Source organism: Scomber japonicus, chromosome 8, assembly GCF_027409825.1.
Source record: "Scomber japonicus isolate fScoJap1 chromosome 8, fScoJap1.pri, whole genome shotgun sequence".
Classification (NCBI taxonomy): Eukaryota; Metazoa; Chordata; class Actinopteri; order Scombriformes; family Scombridae; genus Scomber; species Scomber japonicus.
In genome coordinates this window covers 5,210,540-5,229,090 of record NC_070585.1, presented here as the reverse complement: position 1 = coordinate 5,229,090, position 18,551 = coordinate 5,210,540, and the positions used below count along the sequence as shown (strand labels likewise).

Sequence of the window (18,551 nt, the reverse complement as noted above, 5' to 3'; positions counted from 1 at the left end):
GGATTTTCGGTTCAGGCCCACCCATTTTGACCCAGGCCCATAGTATGTAGTGAGTGATTTCGGACACAGCATTAGTTAGTTTTCATTCTAGCTGTTCATCCAATAAACTGCATGAGGAAAGCTTTGAGTGAAAGCTTCTCAGCCAATTCGCTTTGAAAGACAATGGGAAAGCCCTGCAACCATCCCCCTCAACCCATCACCTTCGAGCTGGACACCTCCCCCACTGAAAATCAAGACCAAGACACTGTTTGTGCCCCCACTATATCCAGCACATATGCTACTGTATGTGTGGTTGAGTTTTCAGTTTTACATCTTTTCTAAGTGAGGGAGATGTGTAGTAGTAGATATATGTAGTGCCCCCACTATGTCCAGCACATATGTGTGGTTGAGTTTTCAGTTTTACATCAATAGTTAATTAACTAGTTAGTTACTGTAATAATAATAACAAATCTGAATGTAAACTCAATTTGTCTGACTTTTATTTATCTTTTTCATATAATTAATGCTCATTAAACTCTGTCTGGCTCATATCTGTCGCGGCATCTGAGCGCTCTTTCTCAGCCTTGCGCAGGCTGAAAACCTGGCTGCACAGCACCATGACGCAGGAGAGATTTGGCCATTATGAAAGCTCACAGTGACCCCTCTCAGAAAATAGTTCCGACGTCCATGAACACTATTCTGATTCTGAATCTCTGTGTGTGATTTGTGTGACAATGGAACCAAATGGCCCATTAAGCCCAAACAAAAAGTTGAGCAATGATAATGCTAATAAGGTGGATGGGCTTACCTGGCTTAAAGCATGCACTGAATAGACCAGGGTTGGTTTGCACAAATGTGCTGTATAATTGCCTAAAATCAAATACAGTCCTGTGGTCAGTTTTTGACATTTCGTATTATTTATCTGAGCCTAAAATTAAAATATGAAAAGGCTTTTTTTTCCGTTTTTTGTGTTAGATTCAAAACAAATAACAAAATAATCAGGAGTCAGTAGGCTAATTTTTTTTTTTATTTGATTCGATGAATTTCGGATGACCGCTCAGTAAAAATTCATAGAACATCAGAATGTGGGCTAGTTTGTGACAAAAGCGCTATCTCCTGGTCAAACCTTGTATTACAATGAATAGGTGGGTTTACAGGAAAAGATAGACGCGCCAAGGAGAAGGAGGGGGTCGCTCCAGCTGCTGGAAGTCGGCTGCCATTCAGTAAGGTAAAAACTAAATTAGTGAAATGTACTATACTGGCCTAAAACTGCGCAACTCCTCCGGAGCAATTGAAGTCACCTGAGTTCACAGAGAGTTCACACAGACACACAGAAGAGGAGGAGGGGAGCTCTCTCACGTCCCATCTCTCTATCTTTCGTCTAAGATCCAAAAGCCAAATGTAATTGCATGAATATTAATTAAAAAGTTCAACATAGAGTATATCACCATCAGTGATAGGATATCCAGTTAGTTTTTAAACTGTAGGCTACTTAAAAAATAAGTTGTAACGGTTCATATAGGCTAAGTCTAATAATTATTTTGCTATATTAAGATTAAATATATATATATATATATATATATTTACATATATTACACATACAAATATATAGCTTCAGTTACAGTAAATTCAAAATGTGACTACTATTCCACCATCCAACAATTTATTTTCTATCATCATTAAAAAAAAGTTATTTATTTACTATAAAGTAAGCTTAAAGTCTTTTATTTGAAGGACCAAAAGAAAGTGTGTGAATAAAACATTTAATTAAAAATGAGCAGTGTTTCCTTCCAGTGGACAAGCTCTGTCTACTACCGGAAGCAGCAGTCTAACGTCATAACTCTCTCTTTCTTTACCTCTATTTTTTCTTTCGTTTTCTTTAATTAACCTACGGCCTGAAATTCATTTTTTAAAATAGGAGGGAATTCCCCCCTTAAATGGTTCATATAGGGGGGATTTTACTTTGTTGGGGGGGACTATAGGTTGCACCTTGTCCTATTCTTACCGCAGATTGTATTTTGGCACTTTCCTTCAATTTAAGGAACTATATTATATAGTAATTAGTTATTTAGTATACACTTTAGTAGTTTTATTCTCTGAACTGCAGTCACCTGAAACTTCTTTAGGAACAAATGTGCAATATAATTCAATCCAATATAACAGCTCTGCTATACATTATGATTTTTTTGGAGTTTATATATTTTCAGTTTTTGTTGAAATTGTCAAAAAAGTGATAATTCTACTTTGATTATTACTGAGGTTATACTAAGTGGTGGTGGTGTACCTCCTGATGTATGTTAATGGAGTGGACAAAATATTAGGAACACCTTTCAATATAATTCACCCTAATACACCACAATCACCCAATAATGAACATAAAGCAGAATTTTCACCTTCTTGTCAAAAAAATTATGTAAACTTCATAAATGTAGAATTCATAGCTGCTGTATTGGATTAAAATAGATTGGAAGCTAGTGAGTGTATTTTATATAGTTAACTTATTCTCTGAACTATATTTTATAGTAATTACAAGTTCTCTAGTATTATACAGTTAAGTAGTTATATTCAGCTTCAGTAGCATCTCGTTTTTGTTGAATGCATCACTCTCTCTCTCTCTTCAGGTCTGTTGAATGAGAAACATCTGAGTGACTTAAAATTGCCTGAAACTTGTTGCTATAGTAACGTCACAGTTTCCTGTCTGAGGATTAACGTTGTTAATGGTGACATCACATGGCGCTGTTTTCATTAGTTTTTCAGGCTCCGCTGCTTTTTTCTGAGCAGGTTCTGCCTCAGATGATGTAGATTTATGTTTTAACCAGCGGACTGTGTTTGTTTCCTTAAACTTAATATCACTGTTAGCGTGTATGTGTTATGCTAGCGGGAGATACAGAGAGTTACAGTGTTCAGGGTCGAAGTCAGACAGTCGGACACAGCGGTTCCGACCAGTCTTCCTGCAGTAAGCACCGCAGACGTTGGTTGAACATTAATACATTACTGTAAATGTGTGCGGGAAATTCCCGCATTATAAGTGTTGGATTTGCGGGAATCAATTAAATTGTGCGCAATACCCGCAATCCCGTGCTGAAATTCAGGCCCTGTAACCTGTGTTTTGTTTTGCAGATTCACCAAGAAAACAACTTATTTAGGGTTACTACGACACACAGAATCGGTCTGATTCATAGTTGTAGTTCCAGAAGTAGCTTCTTTTTTTTTGTGGATAACTGTAATTGTGATATTATGCACAATTAGGGGCTGGAGTGTTGGACCTATTTGTTAGTTTTGTTAAGTCTAGTTTTAGTTGTAAATTGAATTGACTAATTATGAGTAACTTTGTTTGATTAACTTGTTTTTGTTTGCTTTATTTAAATTAGATTTTTGATAGATTTTGATATTTTTGTTTGTTAGTTATATGTTTAGCATATTTAGTATTTTAATTTATTTGTTTGTTTGTTTTTTGGTCATTGGTTAACACTGGGCACCTGAGGTTATTTGAGTAGGTAAGCACACTGAGGACCAGCATGCACCTGGGTGGGCCTATGTTTTTTTACCAGCGCAAGAGAGGCAGCAGCAGCCATGTTTTTTCTTTGTTCTTTTGTTTGTTTTATTTTGTTGCAATAAATCCACACAAAACTGCAAGATTGGAATGGTCATTCATCTTCTTTTACTACATCCCTATGGATTTAGTTTAACACCAGTGGCCTTTTGATTATGTTTGGTTTAATGTTTAATTAGTTTTTTTATGGACAAATGGCCACTACAGGTATGAATATAATAAAATATGGTTACTCATGATGGACAGAGGATCATGCAATTTCCTCCAGTCAGGCTCAGGGGAAAATATTTGTACCAAAGCACCAAGTCACATTATGTATAATAAATCATCAATACTATGTTTAAAAAAAAAAGTTATTTTCACTTTTTGGCTGGCCGAGTGGGCCACTCAGAATAAATACTACAGTAAATACTACAGTGAAGCATGAAGGAGAAGGGTTGTTTGTAGCCTTTTGTTGCTGGGCTAGAAAGTTTCTTTAAGTACATTAATAGTATATTTTATAGTGTTAATAAGCCCTAAAAGTTATCAGAACGAGTTTAACTGGCTCATGTAACATTACAACCACTGTGGAAATGACCTCATAACAAATGAAAGAGAGGTGAAATTTGCCTACTGACATCGACTGTAGGAACACACTGGAGACTAGGGCTGGGTGATAAAACTATAACGATACATATCGCGAAATAACTTTTCCTCTATAGAAATATGAGACACGGGCAATACAATTTCGATAGAATTCATTCGTACATGTTTTGACAGAAATAAGAATAGCTAATCATAATTAAGTAGCGCCACACCGAACCAATCATGCTGGAATAGAGCCAGTCAAGTCAGGTTGAAGCACACACCACACGTGCTATTGTTTGGGCTGCAGCAGTGAGGGACCGTGAATGGAGATCATAAGCAAGAACTCGAGTGACCAGCTGACTGAAAATGACAACCGAACGACAGATGAGGGTTCAAATGCTGAAGACATGGTCGAAAGGAAGGGCCCGCGAAAAGACAGCACACACACACGTGCACAGTGGCTATCGCACATCCCCCCTCTGATTAACTGGGTTGTAACAATGACGACTTGGGTGAGTTCGAAGGTGGCCTTCACCAATTGGACTTATAATAATAATAATAACAACATATTTACATAGCACCTTTCATTTCACGTTTGTAGAGGTGAAAGGGAAAAATGTCTGTCACTTGCAACCTGTGCACTGGACTAAAGACCCTCTCCATGTCAGTGGCAAGTAATTCAAACCTAATGAAACACCCAACACAAAAAAGTAACGTAATTAATTACTTTGACATTGATGTAACTCAGTTACTTTTTGGTAGAAGTAATGAGTAACTATAAGTAATTGCCCAACACTGCCTGTTTATACAACAGTTTCAGATGTTTTCTTCTGTACATCTGTCATGTTCAACTTCTGACAGAAAATAAATAATATTTAAATCAAAAATAACCTTCTGATGTCTTTACAACTCACTTATGAGTAACGGAACATTTAAGCTTGACAAAAATAGTAACTTGATTTATATTGTGATATATATCGATATCGACTGATATGAAAAAAATTATCGTATCAGGATTTTTTCCCATATCGCCCAGCCCTACTGGAGACTGAATAAGCCTGCAGAATGTGTGCTAGGCTGTGAAGTGATTTTGGTGTAATAGATGCACTAGGTATTGCAACTTCAAGTGTTTTTTTATCCATTCATTCCAATTACATTTGGAAACTCATTTGCCATGTGAATAAATTATAGTTAATGGACTGTACTTATACATCACATGTCACATTTCAACCATTGACACACATTCATACACTGATGACAGGAGCTACCACACAGGGTGCCAATCTGCTCATCAGGAGGGAAACTAACCATTCATACACCATTGGCACAGCAACAAGAACGCAAGTACCCAAGGACACGGGGGAGCCAGGAATCAAACCGCCAATCTTCCAATTGGTGGATGACCGCTCTACCTCCTGAGCCACAGTCACTGTTATCCCTTTAACTAACCAGAAGTCATCTGGTTCAGCTTCGGGGACTAATATACCTATGTTCTTACTGGCTGAACCTGGTATCAAGTGTTCATGCTACATGGGTCCAACCAAGTCCAAATCCTCTCTCAAACAGTCAAGAATTGCCTAATAACAAGGAGCCTAAACATACAGTCTGCTAACTGTCAGAGAAAATAATTTGTGACATAAATGTGGAATTTATGTCTGCTTGGATGAACGTATTTCATATTTTACTGTCATGTCTTATAATTAGGGTAATCTAATATTGGAGGCAATACAGTTGATTTCTTTTTCATGCTGTAGTTGCTGTATAGCATATTCTGCTACTGCTCCTCCTATTCATACCACTGCTTTTTACTGCAGCTACTACTTGCATTGCAGGCAGCTAGCTCAGATACACAGAGACATAACTCAGTATGTTCTTAAGTACTTCTCATCAGTATGGAGTGAAAACATTACCCGTTGAATTGTATTCTTTTTTTTCTGAATCTATGTCAGTAGTGCAATGTCTAATCTCGTTATACCAATAGAGCCGAAGGTAAAGAAGAGCCATTTTGTAGTAGCAGCTGTTAGCTTACAGCACCGTTCACTCTATTATTACTACACTATCTAAAAAACACAGTCAGAGAGAGAAAGAGCTGTCAGTGAAGGAGGGGGAAATGATAAATCCGGAGAGAAAGATTAGGAGAGGAAAACTGTGAAACAGGAAAAGGAGAGCAGCTATGAGAAGCAGAGTGGTGAGTGTATATACACAGTGATAGAGGGAGAATGGAGGAACATTGATCGTCCATGTCTCTCACTGCAGTGGTAGTAAACAATCAGCCAGCCTCCTTTGTCCACAGCACTAAACCACACCCCCTCCTTTTGTCATACTCTCCCTCCCTCACTCAAAATCCATTTCTAGCTCACTCATTTTCTCTTGTCTATAAACCTCCATTGTGTGTCTGTCCTACACTGTGTGTGCATCTATTCCTCTATCACTCATCTCTTTCTCTCGCTCTCCCTCTGTAACGCTATGACGCTATGTTGCTAATGCTAACTAGCAGCCGCTCCTTGCAAAGTAGCTAATTAAATAATGAAACAGACACACAGAAAGACAGACTAACAGACAGTACGGGTGTTCATACCTTGGCTAACAGTAATCCACTCCTTTAGTTAAAAAAGAATTCCAGTTTAAAGGCCCCGAGCAGCTTCTGGTGGTAGTACAGCTCTCTCGCTTTCACCCACTCACTAGCTCATCCTCCTCTGTGTTACACACATACCCCCCCCCCCCCCCTCCACTCTCACACACACACACGCACAAGCGTCGTCTTCTGTTCTCACGCGTACACACACACATATTCTCTCTTTCTCGCTGAACACCCCCCCCAACGTGCGCACGCACGCGCGCCCGCACACACACAAACACAGTGAGTATTCAGTCAAGGGTTACCCATAATCCCTTGCGCCACACAAAGACAAGGGGGTGTGACCAATCACACACTGCCTCACTCTGCACCCGTGTTTTTTTTTCACCCTCACTCCGACATAGAAGCTTGTGGGCGGGCTGCCGAGAGGATTGCCATGACAACGCATCCCCTGTTCCTCTTTGTTGCTATCACTCCAACATTCACACACGTATACATACACACAATCTCCAGTCTTTTCCCTTCTACTATCTCTGTAGCATGTCTCTACTCTGCTGCATCTCTCTCTCTCTCTCTCTCTCTCTCTCTCTCTCTCACAATGCTCTTTAAGCTTGTGTTGTTGCTGGGTTCTAGTGTGACCCAGTTAGAACACTAAAAGGCTGGATGGAGAACACACATTTAGCTAAAAGAACATTCCAGAACTATGAAATGATGTTTATGTACGGTACAGGGACAGTTACAGTACATGTAATACAGAATACAGTAATAATACTGTTGTTAAAGTAGGCTAAATACTAATCACACTGTTCTATGATTTTCTCAGCTTATATGTTAATGAAATGCTTAGAGACATTAAATATGTGGCATGTTTGTGTTTGCTATCAACTGCAGAAGGAGAGCAGCTGTTATCCCAGAGAGGCTGGATGCACAAATCAAAACATATATTGGTTATAGTGCCTATTTTTAAATCCCATTTTGAATGTAGTTTATAAATACATTTTAGTTGAGTAGGCTATATATTATGTTATATCTGCAACAGAATTAACCATTTAAGGAACAGCATTATAAGAGGATGGAAGCCATTTGATAGTCACTGAACTTAGGAGTGTCAACAGCAGCTCTGAGATTAGTGGTCATTCTCATTTCTGTTTCCTATTATGATCTATCATTCATTTTGTTGTTGCGCAAATAACACTCTTTACCCCAATCATTTTCATCAATGTGAGCCTGGCCATATTTTGCACGGATTGAGCTGATAAATGAATAAACCTTAAAATTTGGAGGGCTTCACGACCCCCAGTGGATATTTGGTGGCCCCCTGAGGGGGCCACCAAAAGGGACTGTATTCTAGTTCCTGTACAGTAAAGCGTAATCTTAGTGGTTATCACTGTATGTTTCCTAATATCAAGAAAGTTCTTGTCTGCGATATTTTGTCATTATAATTCCTGTCAAGCTAATTTAGCTTATCTCTGTTGCTTGTCCTCACCTTGTGCCTATATTTTAGCAATTGAACGTAACTTTAAGAACTGCTAAAGTTGGAGGAAAACCAGTTTCACAAGCATCAACCACAATTAGCATCACATCAACATTGTTTGGTGAGGTTGTATCACTGGTAAACATGGAGGAGGTCCGTTAAGTACTGGGGTGCAACGGCATGAAGAGATTTATAGGTGAGGAGAAGAAGTTTAAAAGTGATGCAGAACTTAACTGGAAGCCAGTGCAGCTGTTTGAGTGTGGGGGTGATGTGCTGCCAGGGTTTAGTTTGAGTGAGAACCCTGGCAGCTGAGTTTTGGACATGTTGGAGCCTATCCAGCGTTTTATTGGGGACCCCATACAAGATGGCATTACAATAGTCCAGACGTGTTTGCAGCATCTGACCAATCGCCAACATGGAGAAACCCTGCAGAGCTTCTTCACTATGGAGGAGCAGATAATTATTCTCCAAAAATATGAAGAATTCAAACACAGCATCCAGGCCAAAAGCAACACTGTTGCTGCAACAAAATATATATATATATATATATATATATATACATACATACATACATATACACATACATACACACATATATATATATATATATATACACACACACATATATATATATATATATATATATATATATATATATCCAACATAATTATTACATTAACAGGTCAGTATTATTCAATCAGACTTTTTTCCTCTTTTTAAATGTTTTCCCCTTTAAAAAAAGAGAGAAGAAAAGAGAGAGAGAGAAAAAAAATAAAAAAATAAAAATGCCTCACATTGAATATTCCAGGCCTGAACCTCTCAGTTTTCTAACATTTGAAACATGAATTGTAAAAATATGGTGTTGTAACAGAAGGCATATCTAACTGGTTAACCAACCAAGTATAACCAAAAGTAGCTTCAGTACTATGTGTGAAAGAAAGGAGAAGGGAAAAGAAACAACCACATGCTGTTTGCATACTGTAGCTTTCCCGTTCAGAATGTCTGTTGTAGTCTATTCCAAGTTGAGAAAAAAAAAGGGGGGGGGGGGGGGGGGGGGGGGAGTATGTCAAGTCGTTTAAGCCTACCGTTATATTGTCCATTAATGACAGTGTACCTGATCATGACGTTGGAAGAATGGTCTCCTTTATGACAGTTCAGGATCTGTGAAAGATTTCACCTCATCTCTGAACGTGATGCGGAATGTAGCAGGAAAGCGGAGCCCGAACTTGACATCCTTGTTGTTTTTAAGGAGCATTTCTCTGTTAATCTGCACACTTTGGACTGCAAATTTTTCACTGTAGTTTACAGATCATGACTGTTGAGCTCCACTCAGTTGTAGCCGTCTGTGTATCCATTTTCGTGCCTAGTGATTCTATCGCCGTCATAATCTTCTCCACAAAATCAAGAGGCAATGGCAGCGCTTCTACTTCAGAGGTAGAGCGAGGACTTTTCTTGCTAGCAGCTAAATTAGCAGCAGCCCTCTGCTGTCGACTAGCCATTCTTTCCAAACGGAGAAAATGTCTTGCAGAGGCGTTGTCTCTTAGCCAAAATTGTCAGATTGAGAATATAAGTCTTTGAGATGGCCTACTCATACATTCATAGGTATTTTGCACGCAAAAAAACCCCAATTAAATTAAAAGTTGCATGCAGAGCTCCCCACAGCCTCACATGTCAAACGTCAGACCGGAAGCCCTTTGTTAAGTTTTAATGATCTTATCGACATGGGAAAGGATATGCAAATGTATTTTTGTTTATTATTATCAAAACAATCTAGAGCAATGAAATATTGTACTGCATGCTCAAAAATTATGCTGAAAGCATAACATGACAAACTCAAGCCAAACTTGAAAAGAGAAATGGGCATGTTGACCTGAATGTAGCATTACTTAGTAATACTAACACAATGTAGTTTCCATCTCCGTTGCAAACTATCTAGTGTGGTCTGCCTTTGGCGAGCAGGAGGGCTCTCTACATTAGCTGTATGCTTGGCCAGCAAGTGGAATTTGAGACTCGCTGTACTCCTGTGATACCTCAGTTCACATCGACAATAAATTGAAATAACTTTGGTCTTATTGATAGAACCATATGGCAGGGCTTTGAAGCTGAATTTGCCATTCATATTACCCTTTTCTTTATCCATTTCTGCTTGGCCCAGCTAAGGATCAAACAGCAATGCAGATGTAACCCACATTAAAATATGAATAAATAAGGTGAATAAAAACAGTTCATTAAAATTCATAAATAAGTTAAAATGGTTAAAATGTTAGTTAAAATTACAATTCTACAATTATAAAAAGTTAAAACACAGTTAATTTAAGAGTTGTTAAAAACACACTGTGATAACCATTTAATGTAAATGTTTAAAATGGGCCGATGTAAAATACTATCCCTTTAAGAGACTCGGTGCTTCGCTCTGTGACCCCCGCATGACGCAGATTGCAGGCAGAGCGGACCTGAGAGCAGACGAGACGAGCAGAGAAATTAGCAAGTGAATATAACTTTTTGAGTAATTTAAGCGGTAAAAGATAATAACTACACGGCTGGAAAAGCTGCAAGAAACTGTATATTCAAACTGCAAGAATTTTGGTGAGTCTCAAACTGTGTTATTTGCCTGTAACTTTTAAATGTGTGGATGCTAACTAAATGCTAGCGCGGTAACGGTGTGGAGAAAACTATCACACAAATTGGTTAGCTGCTAATATTTTCGGTTTATGAAGTGAAGTGTTTGAAAGTGTATTTTGTGTTTATGGAGAAAAGGAGGTTATATTATGTTAGAAGGAGAAGTTTAATCTCACTATGTGTAGCAGTAATGTTACAATGCAGCGCAGTGGTAAAACTTTATTGATACGATTTACACTGACAAAGTGATTTACTTCTCTTAGACAAAGTGATTTACTTCTCTTATGACCTGTTGTACAGGTCAGGTTTTTTTCCCCTGTGTTATTGTTCCTGGTTAAAGTTGAGACTTGGGTGTGAGGGGACCGCGCACATGCCCAAGGATACAAGATGGCGAGCCAGACCCGCGAACTCCGTTCTTAAAGGGATGAGTTCATCTTCAGCGTGGCAGTGAGGGGATCCGCTGCACGAGGACTGTTGGTAATCTCTGCCTATGGGTAGGAGTGTTGGATCGTTTTTTTCGTCTTTTTGAACTGAACTTTGAACTGAAGTCTGGAATAAAAAGATACTGAACTGTGAATTGATCTGGATTAAGAAGAGACTGAACTCTGAACTGGAGTACAAATACTGAACTTTGGGTTGAAGTGTTACATTTTGTGTGTTATTTTCATAATTGTTATCATTGTGAATTGATTCTCAAGTGTTTCATTTCAATGTGATTCAGAAAGATATATGATTGTACTCTCATTTATGAGAAAAGAAAAAGAGTTAACTCAGAAAGATAAGTGAACTAAAATAACCTAAATTCAAATAAGTTAGTTATAGACCGGTCTAAGACAATTATTCTAACTAAACTAGGTAAACATCTAACTAAGGTGTGTTATTTGAACTAAAATATCTCTAACCTAAGAAAAACTAAGGTGAAAGAAAAGAGTTAAAGTGTGAAGAAATCTATTTTGGTACCTGCAGGGTGTTCTATTTGAGTGTTATTTGTGTGTTATATTTTTCTACTGTCAGTAAAGTGCCGGCTTTTGCATTTGAAGTATCTGGTCTCTGGCTCAGCTTGTTTGTTACCCCACTCCTTTAGAATCTAGAATTGGTCCAGTAGCTTTAATTGTGTGTATCAGTGATATATGTGCTACACAGTGTTCGAGGTCAGCAGCGCACCGTCCCCACCGTACACAGTGTTGACAGCGCACTACTTCCCCCTCCTGAGACGCCAGATGGTGGTCCAGAATCTCTTCGAAGCCATCCGGAAGTCTTTTTCCATGGCTTTGCCGAACTCCTCCCATGTCCGGGTTTTTGCCTCAGCTACCGCTGTAGCTGTGCTCTGCTTGGTCTGCCGGTACCTGCCTGCTGCCTCCGGAGTCCCACAGGCCAAAAAGGCCCTATAGGACTCCTTCTTTAGCTTGACGGCGTCCCTCACCACCGGTGTCCACCGGTGTCCACCAGCGGGTTCGGGGATTACCGCCACGACAGGCACCGACCACCTTGGGGCCACAGCTCTAGTCGGCCGCCTTAACAATAGAGGCACGGAACATGGCCCACTCGGACTCAATGTTCCCCGCCTCCCCCGGTACATGGTCGAAGCTCTCCCGGAGGTGGGAGTTGAAACTCTCTCTGACAGGAGACTCTGACAGACGTTCCCAACAGATCCTCACAATACGTTTGGGTCTGCCGGGTCTGACCGGCATCCTCCTCGACCATCGTAGCCAACTCACCACCAGGGGGTGATCAGTTGACAGCTCCACCCCTCTCTTCACCCAAGTGTCCAAGACATGCGGCCACAAGTCCGACGACACGACTACAAAGTCAATCATCGAACTGTGGCCTAGGGTGTCCTGGTGCCAAGTGCACATATGGACACTTATGCTTGAACATGGTGTTCCTTATCGACAATCTGTGATGAGCACAGAAGTCCAATAACAGAACACTGCTCGGGTTCAGATCGGGGAACTGTTTGGACCATAGGCACAAACAACATTCAGGATCCGTCCCCCGACCCGAAGGCGGAGGGAGGCTACCCTCTCGTCTACCGGGGTAAACTCCAACATACAGGCACCAAGCCGGGTGACCCGGGCAATACTGGTCGGACCGCTAAGGTCCCCGCCTTCGGCTGCCGCCCAGCTCACAGGGCACCCGACCCCTTTGGACCCATGATAGAGTCTGAAAATAAAATAAAATAAAAGGGTAAAAAAGGGGTAGGACTAAAAAAGCACATTGCTTCATCCTACACCTATTTATTGTTTGTTGTATGCCTGAAAGAGGAAGAAAAGGAAGAGGTAGGGAAGGGAAAAAAGGAAAAAAAAGGAGGAAGGAAGGAAAAGAATGGAAGGAAAATATGTTTGTGTGTATATATATATATATACACACACACATATATATATATGTATGTATGTATATGTACATATATATGTATTTGTATATGTATATATGTTGTTTTTTTTTTTGTTTTTTTGTTTTTTTTCTCCTATAATTTCTATTTTGCCGTAAACTACTGCCTATTTGTTTTGTTTCGCTATTTTAACATGTTTGAAATAAACTTAACTAACTAACTAAATTGTAGCCATAAGTCTCATAGATGTGTGTAATTTGGTCTGGCTGTTTTATACTTTTTTATAATTTCTGGTTTTAGTGGAGAAAACTTTTAACGATTCATGATACCTGATGAGGAAAAAGGTGCCTCAGTTTTCTGTTTCTAGTTCAAGTTTATTGACTGTATTATTATGTTTTTAGATATATGTGCAGTCTGTCAACTATTTCACTGACATTGCTGTCAAAGTCTAGATCAAACACGAATTACAAAAGCATGACCTACAAACACATCTACAGGTTTCACTGGAAATAAGTTCCTCTCCTGTTTGACTCATCAAAGTGTTGGCAGTTCATTTCAGTTACTCAGTCTAAATGTCTACACAGACAGACAGAGGGAGAGAGAGAGAGAGAGTATGTGTGTGCATGTGTGAGTGTGTGTGTGTGTGTAATGTATATCTACTTATTGCAGTGCCCGATAAATGCCCGGGTTTGAAGGCATCTAAATGCTCCTAACAGAAACCTTTGCTGCAGACTCAGTGCAAACAACTCTGGATTCCATCGCTCCCCCCATCCCTACACCAAACTAGAAGAATCTCACTTAGCCTGGCAGGACAGTCTTAATATGTATATAAGAATGCCCTCTGTAACACCAGAGCCACCTATTAATCATCACTTAAAAGAGGAGAAGAAAAACAGTCCAAGGTTTCTTTTCAGTACTTTGGCTAAACTGACAAAGAGTTAAGGGCCATTCCAGAATAGGACAATTTAGGCATCAATATTAGTGAAAAATGTACCATTTATTTTTGTATTTTCTGTTATGTCTTCATGAAAAATAGGTAGTAAACCATCAAATAAGTTGATTCGTCCAGCTCAGACATCAAAGGTGCACTTTTTATTAGATGTTTTATTTGTTGTGTGCTATGTTTGGCACAACCCTGTTACGGATACTCCAATACCTGAAAAATGTATATTTTAAAATATTGTTTAATAAATACTTTGTCATTACATAAAGTTGAAATCTATCTAACCCTAACCCTAACCCTTGTCACATGTTTTTTTTTTAATTACATGCTTTCTTTTTATGCATTTGCTCAAATACATAATTCATATAACTATTCAAACTATTAAAAGGACAACAGGTTAAACCATTGTGAGCTGAGAAAATAATTTAAGATTATTTTGATGAAAATTAGGCCTACATGGTAACAGGGTTGCAGCATAGAGTAACAGGGTTGAAGGGACACATTGCTTTTGACTGTAGATAATGACATGAATATGGCTGTGTGAATAAATGAATAAATACTTAAAATAACAGAAGAAAAAAGGCTTTCTATATTCTGACAAAATGTTAGTACATTTAAAACATGATTATGCTACATTGTACATTCAAATTTAATTGTACTATAGATAATATATAGCCTTTTCTGAAAGAGATGCAACCCTGTTACTCTAATTACAGTAACAGGGTTGCAAGTAACAGGGCTGCAAATTAATGTTAATGCTCAAGCTTTTTCTCAAGAGTAGATGCTAGCTGTGCCAGCTGCTATGGTAGCTGGTCAAGGACAAACTTAGCTATATAAATAAAAGAGAAAAACTGTGTGTCTTATTCTGATAATATGAGTAACAGGGTTGCACTGGTTTGAGTGACACACTCAATTAAGGCTGATAATAATCGAACAAACATGAAAAATAGAAGATAGGACTTTTTTCTCACCATGGTGTTAGCACATGGCTTAATGATGTCATTTCTTATGAGTCACAAAGCTCACTGTTTTTGCTCTTCTTTTGGAAGGCTGAAACAACTTCGGTAACAGGGTTGCGCGCATCTTGAGGGACACAACTTAAATTATTATTATTTAGAATATGTTTATGATTAAATAGACTGTTTGAACATTTACAAGAGACATAAATTAACAAAATCATACCACAAAAAGTAGATTTAAAATTAGTGTAGTATATAGTGTCGCTATAACAATTAGTTTGAACTGTTATAGTTGATATTTAAGTTGGTCATCAAGAGGGAGGGACAAAAGAAAAAAGCCAGGGGGTGCTCGAGAGCTATTTGGTATTTTAAATAATATTTTGAAACCACTTTTACCCCAGCTATATTTACATTTTGTCTCAAGACAACTATAATTTACATCACAAGTGCATGTTTTAGTATTTTGTGCATGGATTATTTGAAATTTCATGGGGGGGACAGAAAATGTCCTCCAATTCTGGAATGACCCTTATAACACTACTGATCCATGTATTCCTATAACTCTTAGTGATGATGACTTCATGAGTTTCTTTAATGATAAAATGTATTATTAGGGATAAAATTCATCACCTCCTGCCCTCAATAGGCACTGAGAGGATAGCAGCCTGTTGCAGTAGCTCCTGCTCACTGCTGAGCTTTTCCCTTTTATCTTATTCATTTTCTATTCTCTTATTTTTTTCGTGTGTTTTTTCTTATAACCAGTGCACTATGGACACTAAGGTCTCTGTGTTTTTGGAGGTCTTTCTCCTGACTTTTGCACCGTTTTCGACCGTGTCTGGTGACCCCATGTGCAGCTATTGTTTACAGTGTTTCAGCTGTCAGCGCTGCCCAATGAGAGACCTGATGTCCCCCGCGAACTGAGGAGGAGAAGGAGACGAGGCAGCCGTGATGATGATGGAGCAGAGCACCGTGCCAGGAGGAGGCGACATAGAACCGTCCTCCTGTCCATCATTATGGAAAATGTAAGATCTCTCCCCAATAAGATGGACGAGTTTGAGCAAGTCTGCTCAACAGGTTTGAGCAGACCTCCCTCAGCCCAGTCATCACCTCCAGTATGTTACCCCATCCCCCGACTCACCTATACCCCTCTGACTATAACACTCGCAGCCATCCCCCACCATAGAGCTCCCCTGCTCCAACCTGTCCCTCACAACACTCCAGGTGAGGAACCAGCTCTGGAGGATCAAGCTGGAGAAGGCAGCGGGTCCTGATGGCATGAGCTCCAAGTTCCTGAAGTCCTGCGCAGACCAGCTGTGCGGGATAGTTGGGAACATCTTCAACCTGAGCCTGAAGCTGGGGAGAGTGCCACGACTGTGGATAACATCCTGTGTTGTTCCGCTGCCCAAGACTCTGTGCTCCAAGGACCTCAGCAGCTACAGGCCAGTGACACTAACATCCCACCTAATGAAGACCCTGGACAGGCTGGTCCTTGTCCATCCCCGCCTTCTGGCAGGCCCATCAATGGACCCACTATTGTTCACCGCGCAGCATCGGGGTGAATGATGCTGTCATCTTCCTCCTGCACAGAGCACTTTCTCACCTGCAGAAGACTGGAAGCACTGTGAGGATCATGTTTTTGATTTCTCCAGTGCGTTCTACATAATACAGCCTGTACTCCTGAGGGACAAGCTAGTGCACACAGGAGTGGACCAGCACCTCACTTCATGGATACTGGACTACCTCACAAACCGTCCACAGTATGTGATGTCTCAAGACTGTGTATCAGATACGGTTGTATCTAATACACGGGCCCCGCAGGGGATGGTCCTGGCTCCATTTTCAACCTTTACACTGGAGACTTCACACACAGTACAGAGAACTGACACAGGACTTTGTAGTCTGGTGCCTGAGGAACCACCTCCAGATCAACGTGGGGAAGACCAAAGAGCTGGTGGTGGATTTCCACAGGCAGAGACACTCCACTCCAACACCTGTGAACATCTAGGGAACGGACATTGAGATAGTGACATCTTATAAGTACCTGGGTGTTCACCTGAACAATAAACTGGACTGGACAGATAACACCAACGCACTTTATAAAAAGGGTCAGAGCAGACTCTACCTGCTCAGGAGAGGTCTTTTGGAGTGCAGGGAACCTGGACAATTGGACACACTGTAATTTTAATGTCCAATCCTCTGCAATATTAGTATTTCATGTATACAATACTAATCATTTCCATTGTGTGCAATATTCATATAATATACATATTTATTTAACTCTAATCTGTGCAATAAGAATATCTGGTATATTATCACTCAATACCAATATTACTCTCTACTCTAATGTAAATAATGTCATGATTATTTTACCACATATTTCTGTACTACATTTGTACTTATTTATTGTTCTTTATTGTTTTTCTTATATTCTCTTACTGTCCACTTGCTGCTGTGACAATGCAAATTTCCCCATTGTGGGACTAATAAAGGAATATCTTATCTTATCTTTATCCTCGAACACAGGAAATGTACAAACTGCTGTTGAGACTGTTTTTCTCCAGTAGACCTTACAGAATTAACTTCAGCGATTACTTCACCCAAACTATCGTCCTGTCTCTTAGACTCAATTCCAACTAGGCTGTTTAAGGAAGTCTTTCCCTCAGTTAGCACTTCTTTATTGGATATGAGTAATCTGTCTTTAGTGACAGGATATGTACCACAGTCCTTTAAGGTAGCTGTAATTAAACCACTTCTTAAAAAGCCTACCCTTTTCAGAGGTTCTAGCCAATTATAAACCTATATCTAACCTCCCCTTTCTCTCCAAGATCCTTGAGAAAGCAGTCGCCAATCAGCTGTGTAACTTTCTACATAGTAATAGTTTATTTGAGGATTTTCAGTCTGGATTTAGAGCTCATCATTGCACAGAGACAGCACTAGTAAAAGTTACTAATGACCTCTTAACTTCATCAAGGGAACTTGATGCCAATTAAACCAACTAAACTGGTTTAAGTCATATTTATCAGATGGATTTCAGTTTGTAAATGTTAATGACCATGCAAACAAAAGTTAGACATGGTGTTCCTCAGGGTTCAGTGCTTGGATGAATACTATTCACCATATATATGCTTCTGTTAGGCAGGAGTGGGAAGTAACAAAGTATCTGTACTTCGTTATTGTACTTAAGTGGCCTAGTTAAACCCATGCTCTCATTCCAGCGAGAATGAGGTGCAGCAACTGATCCAAGGAACAGTAGATTGTGTGCTAAATAAACTGGAATGCAAGTTCACTTTGAAAATAGAACAGAAACTTTGTTTTTGATTTGTCCTTCATAAAAAGGAAGTGTTCACGCTGCTCCCTACAGGCTCTGAATACATCATTGTTTATCATTGATATGTTTGGCTGTACAGAAGCATTTGATCGACATTTGTTGATCCCGCCTTAAATACGAGGAAATGAACGGCTCCTCGCCTCGTCTGGTGTTGGCCAGGCTAGTACTTAAATAGATTTTTCAGGTATCTGTAGTTTACTTGAGTATTTATTTTTCTGA

The 18,551-nt window shown here is 39.5% G+C and overlaps 1 protein-coding gene across 6 annotated transcripts in view; it reads right to left on the bottom strand.

Moving 5' to 3' along the window:
• Window positions 1–18,551, bottom strand: part of LOC128363475 (storkhead-box protein 2-like) — a 148,477-nt gene that overhangs the window by 63,899 nt on the left and 66,027 nt on the right. The window contains exon 1 of one of the 6 annotated variants that reach the window (XM_053324481.1): window positions 6,678–6,806. The exons of the other annotated variants lie outside the window; for them this stretch is intronic. The gene's annotated coding sequence lies outside the window, so the exon portion shown is untranslated. Of the gene's footprint in view, window positions 1–6,677; window positions 6,807–18,551 lie in introns of those variants that run through there. 6 annotated transcript variants of the gene reach the window in all.